This window comes from Petaurus breviceps, unplaced genomic scaffold (assembly GCF_028583685.1).
Source record: "Petaurus breviceps papuanus isolate PSGF00001 unplaced genomic scaffold, PetGlider_PUasm1.0 140, whole genome shotgun sequence".
In the NCBI taxonomy this organism is placed as follows: Eukaryota; Metazoa; Chordata; class Mammalia; order Diprotodontia; family Petauridae; genus Petaurus; species Petaurus breviceps.
This window is the reverse complement of record NW_027185698.1, coordinates 3,932,417-3,939,819: the sequence shown is the minus strand read 5'-3', so window position 1 is coordinate 3,939,819 and position 7,403 is coordinate 3,932,417. Positions and strand designations below refer to the sequence as shown.

The 7,403-nt window shown below is 37.1% G+C and overlaps 1 pseudogene; it reads right to left on the bottom strand.

Annotated features, from left to right (window-relative positions):
- Positions 1-5,823: 5,823 nt before the first annotated feature.
- Positions 5,824-6,681, bottom strand: LOC138150133 (prohibitin-2 pseudogene; annotated as a pseudogene).
- Positions 6,682-7,403: the final 722 nt, after the last annotated feature.

Genomic DNA, 7,403 nt, shown 5'->3' with positions numbered 1-7,403 from the left:
TCAAATTTCTAGTGTATATTCTTTGGTATGTAGCTTGTCTAATCCTTAGATAAATAGAGATAGTTCATTGTTAGGTTAGTTGTCAAAGTCTATAAACACTCTGCTGGCATGCCCTCCAAGTATCTAGTATTTACACTGCTAATAATAATTGGTAGTAGTAGCATATGTTGTATTGATGCTTAAAAAAAGCTCTCAGCACTGTCATTATCCAATACCATTCCAAATAGAACCCTCCCTTTATAACCACAAAGCACAAGTAGGCAAAACTAACTGATGTGCTGATCATATCTGACAGTATATGTCTTACTCTACACCTGAAGTTCACCACTTCTCTACTGCTAGGAAAGAAGAATGTTACATCATCAGTTCTGAGTTGAAATTGGGCATTGCATCGATTCAAGTTCTGCTGCCTTTTCATGTCATTTTCTTTATAATATTACGGTCAGGAGGCAGGTCCAAGATGTTAGAGTAGAAAGAGCATTTCTGAGGAACTCTCCCAATATTTACCTCTAAACAACTTTAAAAATAATGTATCAAATCAAATTTTGGTGCGATGTAGTCTACAAAAGGCCTAGGTGAGACATATTTCCAGCCCAAGATAACTGAAGAAGTCAGCTAGAGGTCTGGAACATTTGGGGTGGGAAATGACCTGGAGTGATGTGGTGGCAACAGCAGGCTATAGTAGTTATGACAACAAAAGGAGTGGTAGTATAGAGAGCTCCCAGTCCAGAGACAGAAAGAGTATTGGATAATTGATCAGAAATGCATTATAGTGGCAGCTAGGTGGCAAAGTGAATAGAGCATCTGCCCTGGAGTCAGGAGGACCTGAGTTCAAATCTGACCCCAGACACTTAACACATACTAGCTGTGTGACCTTGGTCAAGTCACTGAATCCCAATTGCCCTGCCTTCCCCCCTCCAAAAAAAAAAGAAATGGATTACAGGAGACTCCTGTACACACACTGGGCATAGGACTGCACACTGTTTGTAAACTCTGCTGCCTATTACCCAGTTCTGGGTCATAGTTCCAGTGCATAGAGAGGTACCTGCAGAAGCAAGGGAACAAGGGGCTTTGATCATAGTTCCAGGGCAGAGAGGAGCTTTAGCATTTGTGGTTGCAAGGGAGCAAGGTCCCTAGGCCTACTTAAGGATGAGAGCACAGACCAGGAAAGCAGTGACAATAACTCTCCTTGAATCACACCACCTTGGAAGCACTGAAAACTTAAAGATCCTCAGAACTAACTGTGAAAACAGCAGGAGAAAAAAAACCTCAGAAAAACCTGGTACAGTCTTCCCTCCCCACTTCTGCACCTATTCCACCCTAGGTTAGCAGAACAAAACTTTAACATAAAGTTTAAACTCAAGAAATCAGCTGAAAAATTAAGTAAACAACAAAAAAAAGAACCTGATCATAAAAAACTACTATGGTGACAGGTAAGCTGAAGACATAAATTCTGAAAAGGGTGATTCAAAACATCTATGAGCAAAACCTCAAAAAAAAGTGCAGATTGGATGCAAGTCTAACAAGAATTTCTAGGAGAGCCAATTAAAGAGATGAAAAAAAGAACAAAAATCATTTTAAAATCAAATAAGGAGAGTGGAAAATGGGAAAAGAAATGTGAGAAATGCAAGAAAATTATGAAAAGAGAATTAAGAGTTTGGTAAAAAGAGTAACAAAAATATTAAGGAAAACAAACATGTTAAAAATCAGAATTGATCAAATGGAAGAAGAGGTACACAACCTCACTAAAGAAAGCAATTCCTTAAAAATCAGAATTGATCAAGTAGAAGTAGTAACTGAAATTAAGAAACAAAAAAAAGTCAAATATGAAAAAAAAAAAGCCAGAAGAAAATGTGAAATAGCTAATCAGAAAAACAACTGACCTGGAAAATACATCAAGAATATCAAGGAAATCAATTAAAAAATGTGAAGGAAGGAGGACTAACAGGTCCAAATTTAAAATTATATTACAAAGTAATAATCATTAAAACAATCTGATACTGGCTAAGACATAGGTGGTAGATCAGTGGAATAGATCAGTTACACAATATACAGTAGTAAATCATCACAGTAACCTATTATTTGATAAACCCAAAGACCCAAGGTTTTGTAAGAACTCAGTATTTGAGAAAAAAAAACTGCTGGGAAAATTTCAAAGCAGTCTGGCAGAAACTAGGCATATATCAATATTTCACACCATATACCAAGGTCAGTTCAAAATGGAAACGTGATTTTAGACATAAAGGGTGATGGCATAAGCAAATTAGGGGAGTATGAAATAATGTACCTGTCAGTTCTATGGATAAGGGAAAATTTATAATCAAATGAGAGATATAGAGAATCATAAGAAGTTAAATGGGTTATTTTGATTACATTAAATTAAAAAGTTTTTTCATAAACAAAATCAATGCAGCCAAATTAGAAGGAAAGGAGGAAAATGGGAGAGAATTGCAGCATTTTCATCTGATAAAGACCTAATTTCTCAACTATTTAGTGAACTAAGCCAAATGTATTAAAAAGAGAGAGAGAAAGAGACAGAGACAGAGAGAGAGAGAGAGACAGAGAGAGAGACAGATAGAGACAGAGACAGGGAGAGACAGAGAGAGAGAGAGACAGAGACAGAGATAGAGAGACAGAGAGACAGAGAGAGACAGAGACAGAGAAAGAGACATTTCCCAATTGATAAATGGTCAAAGGATATTCACAGGTAGATTTTGGAAAAAGAAATCAAAGCTATCAAGTCATAGGGAAAAAAATCTCTAAATCACTAATACTTAGAGAAATGCAATATAAAACATCTCTGAAGTACTATCTCACAGCTATGAGATTGACTAACAAGATAGAAAAGGAAACTTACAAATGTTGGAGGGGATGTAGAAAAATAGATACAGTAGTTTACTGTTTGTGGTCTAAACATTCCAGAGAACAATTTGGAACTATTACCAAATGGCTACAAAACTGTACATACTTTTGACTCAGTAATATCACTACGAGGTCTCTACCTCAAAGACATCAAAGAAAAGAAAAAGGATCTATATGTACCAAAAAAAATTATAGCAGCACTTTTATGGTGGCAAATTTTCAGAAATTGAGGGGATACCCATCAGTTAAGGAATGGCTTAACAAATTGTAGTATATGATTGTGATTGAATACTATTGTGCTATAAGAATAATGAGCAGGATGAGTTCAGAATAACCTGGGAAGACTTATGTGAACTGAAGCAAATTGAAGTGAGCAGAACCAGAAGAATATTGTACATACTAACAACAATATTGCAATGATGATCAATTATGAAAGACTTAGCTACTCTGATAGACACAATGGTCTGAGACAATTCTGAAGGACTCATGATGAAAAATGCTATCCACCTCCAGAGAAGGAACTGATGCACTCTGATTACAGATTGAAGAATAATGTTTTTAATTTTCTTTATTTTTCTTGCATTTTTTGCAACATGGCTAATATAGAGATGTTTGCATAACTTCACATGTATAATGGGTATCATGTTATATCATATTATAGCATCAAGACTTTGTAAGACTTTCATAATACTTCAAGAATAAAAGGAATGAATTTTCATTCATAGAAATATAGCCATCTTTATGGTTGGTAAGGGAGAATTCTGAGGCAAGCAACTTTTCTAGGATACTTCAAATTGCATTAGGTAGGTAGTCTGTAGGACTGACTCTATGGAAAATGCTTCATATTTATCTAGTTAGATCTCTTATGAAATATATATTAAAATCAAGCTTTGAGTATTTTAGATAAAATGCTTTATATGAGTAATAACATTTCTACTAATCTTATTATCAATTTTTAAAATGATAATTAGATGCACCTAAAAAGCCAGAATTAAAAGCATCTTTTCTTTTTGAAGAGAGTTATTTTTTTAAATAGTAAGAAATAAGGACAAATTATGCCCCCTTAAAAAATACTTCTCATTTAGCTGTAGCAATGATCTCAGTCTCAATTTCTGGGAAAGCTATTGATCACTTTGGATGTACCATATATCACAATGCTGCTTTCATTTGTCATATAAAGTAAAACCATCATTTATCATTTTTTTTTTACTTTGGTCCAAGAAGGTAATAGCTTTGTGCTGTAAGATAGACAGTTGGAAGAAAATCTATTATCTCCAGTGCAACCACTATTATCCTCCTCATCCCTTATCTCCCAACTTATTACTAATTTGTGGAGAGAAGTCTAGGTTGCTGAGCATAAATCATGTCTTCTGAGCTCATACAGTTGTGAAGAGACTAGTTACAGTCACTATAAGGAGATTGTCAACTGTTGTTCCCTGTAGGGATTGCTAACAGGTCACCATTAAACAGGTTTTCAAAGCTTTTCCCTCCCACCACCTTGTAATTATGCCAGCTTGGAGGGCTGACCTTCTATATGCAAATATAGTGTTCCAGCCTATTGTTCCTGGTCATATTAATATATGTATCTTTTCTTTCACATAATAACAATCCTGTATTCCTCCTCTACTTCCCATTGCTCCTTGTAACAAAGAAAAATAGTCAGAGAAAATCAAACATCAACCAATAAAGCCACAATGTCTTTAATTTTCAGCATCCTTAGTAATCTGGCCTTTGGACTCAATATTGATCTTGATAGTTATTCTAAATTCAGCTGCCTTCTAGGGTTGTTTTTATCTATGTTAGTATAGTCATCATAGAGTACATTGAGAGGCCACATTCTGTACTGTAGAGAATGTAGGACTTGAATCCCACCTCTGACACAAACTGGCCATATGACCTTGGGCAAATTCCTTAACATCTTAGTGCTACATATTCTTTATCTATATGAAGGATTGGTGCCAGTGATTTTCCTACCCACTAAAAAGTTATTACCTTTTTTAGTTATGAACATTTCTTGATTTAATCAAGTAGAGTGTGAACAGGGCTCTATATGTCCTTCAATCTATTAAAGCCTTTGTGTTACAGACTTTGTCATGCCCTGAGGAATTTATATAAAAAGTAGAAGCTATCTCAGTACCAAAGAGAGATTTCAAAGATTTGATGGAAAGAGATTGGAGTAAGTATGACATTCAGTCACACCTCTGAGTAGTCAAGATAAGATTGAGCTGTGGCAGAGAAGGAAAATGCTAATAAGTATTATTGGTTCTAATGGAATCTCAGAGTAGAAGATCTGTGTTGATGGGAGTCCTGAATATAGCTTGTCTCTTTCCTCCACTGGCCTTCTGGATGCCTGTCTAGCCACAGACTCCATAATATAGTTTGCTTTTTGGTTTCCCAAAAGTTTCTAATAAATTGAATTTTGCACCAATCATAATGATGTCAGGGAATAACTAGAGATACATAGAACTTTGAATTTAGGCAATATCTAATCTCTACTTAAATGCTAATTTTCCTAAGGGGAGGGGGGAAGATTGATAGAACTGTGATTGAATTCAAAGCCTTTCATCTAAAAAAAACAACAACAAATTCCCTGGAGCTAAAGAAGAAGGAATCATATGAACCATTGGTATTATGTGAGAAAATAATTATAAAGCACTTAGCATAGTGTCTAGTACATGGTAAGCATTATACAAATGTTAGTTATTATCATTACTACATTACTCTTTATGTTTGCAGAGAACTAATTATTATGACAACATGTATATGAAATGATGACATTGGATTCCATGGCCTCTAAGATTACTTCCCATTCCAAATCTATGATCCTATTGTCCTATGGCATTGTAGGGAAGAAATCAATTTTCATTTCTAGAGTTTCCTTACCTGGGAGTTCTGTATAGTGGTGAAATAGCAGATTCGATCCTTATTCTTAGCTATATTGTTATTGCATATGGCTTTTTTCTTTTTTTTTTCCACTTAAGTAATAAAAAATTATTGAGAATTCCTGGGATAGCTGTTGTCTCCTCCTGGCCTTGGAAGGAAAACAGCTAGAGAGGAAATCACTGAGAAATCACAAAGTCCTTATACCCCAGGCCCCCAGCTAAATATGGGAAGGAGGATTAGGGAAAGGAACATCTGCCAGTCTTCATTTATCCAACGAGTGGGGAAGGGGTGGTGGGTGATGGAGGAGGAAAGTCACATGGTGAGGGAGGTGGACCCATCTGATGGCTCATCCAAGACTAACTCAGGGACCAAGAGATCAGCTTTCTCTTGAGGTCAGGAGGAGGTCTCTGTTTCTTGCCCTTGATGATGCTGTCACTTCCTCGAGTGAAGCTTTCATCCTGCAAGTTCAGCTCACGGTTGTCAGCAGTGGGATTGATTCCATTCTGAGATGCTGCGATGGTTTTGGAGATGCTCTGGGCAGCTCAGATCTTCTGAAGTCTGATGTAGCCAGGGTTCTTGCTTAGAGCTTCTCCGAGCATCTTGGCAGCCTCAGCTTCACTCTGAGCTTGGTTGATCTTCTGCCGCTGCTGCTGTTTTGCCTTTTCCACCAGAAACGGAGCCCTCTGGGCTTCCTGCTGGGCCATTTGCTTGGCTTCCACTGGGGCTGAAGCTCAGTTCTGTGATGGCCACATCGTCCAGAATGAGACTGAAGTCCTTGGCCTGTTCTGTCAGCTCTCACCAGATCAACAAGGACACCTGGGCCAGCTGCGTGATCAGCTGTGAGGTGTTAAACTTGGCCACAACACTCTTGAGAATGTAGTTGATGATAGAGGGCAACACATGCTCCTCATAGTCCGAGCCTAGGAGCTGGTACATGGTGGACACTGTACTTCATCAACTTCCTCAAGACACAATATAATACTTCATAATATCCATATACCACAATTTTTTTAGCCACTCTTCAAGAGGATGCGTACTTTATTGTTTTATTTTTTCTATCACAAACCACGTTGTTATGAATATATGGGTATATATGCGACCTTTCATTCATTCTTTGACTTTCCCGGACTACATGTCCAGATAGTAGGATTGCTAGGTCAAACAAAAGTTGGGAACACTACATAGCTTTGCTTATCTAATATCAAAGCAAATTCCAGAATGGACCATCTTCATAGTTCTATCAACCACTTATCCACTCTTTTCATCTCCTAACATGTCCTAGGATTTGGCTCAATGGTTTCTTTATTCAGGTTCTTGAACCTACCGTGACTTTTCTTCTCTTGACCTAGATTCTCCATCACTCTGACTTATCAGTAAGGGATATAAGATCATAGAGACAGTTTCCTTGGTCTTTCCTGATGGAAATTCACAGGGAGCAAAGCATAAAGGAACACAGGTGCAGAAGCCAAACAATGAATTCTAATGATATCTTGTAAGTTTATAGGGAAACTTCTTCCAAATCTCCTTTTTGATTGCTAGGAAGACTTAACCTTGAAAGTTCTTATCCAACGTTTTTGTCTGCTACCTCATATTCATACTGACATGTAATTTAGCACATTTCCTTCCTCCGTCTCTCCCTCCCTTCCTCCCTCCCTCCC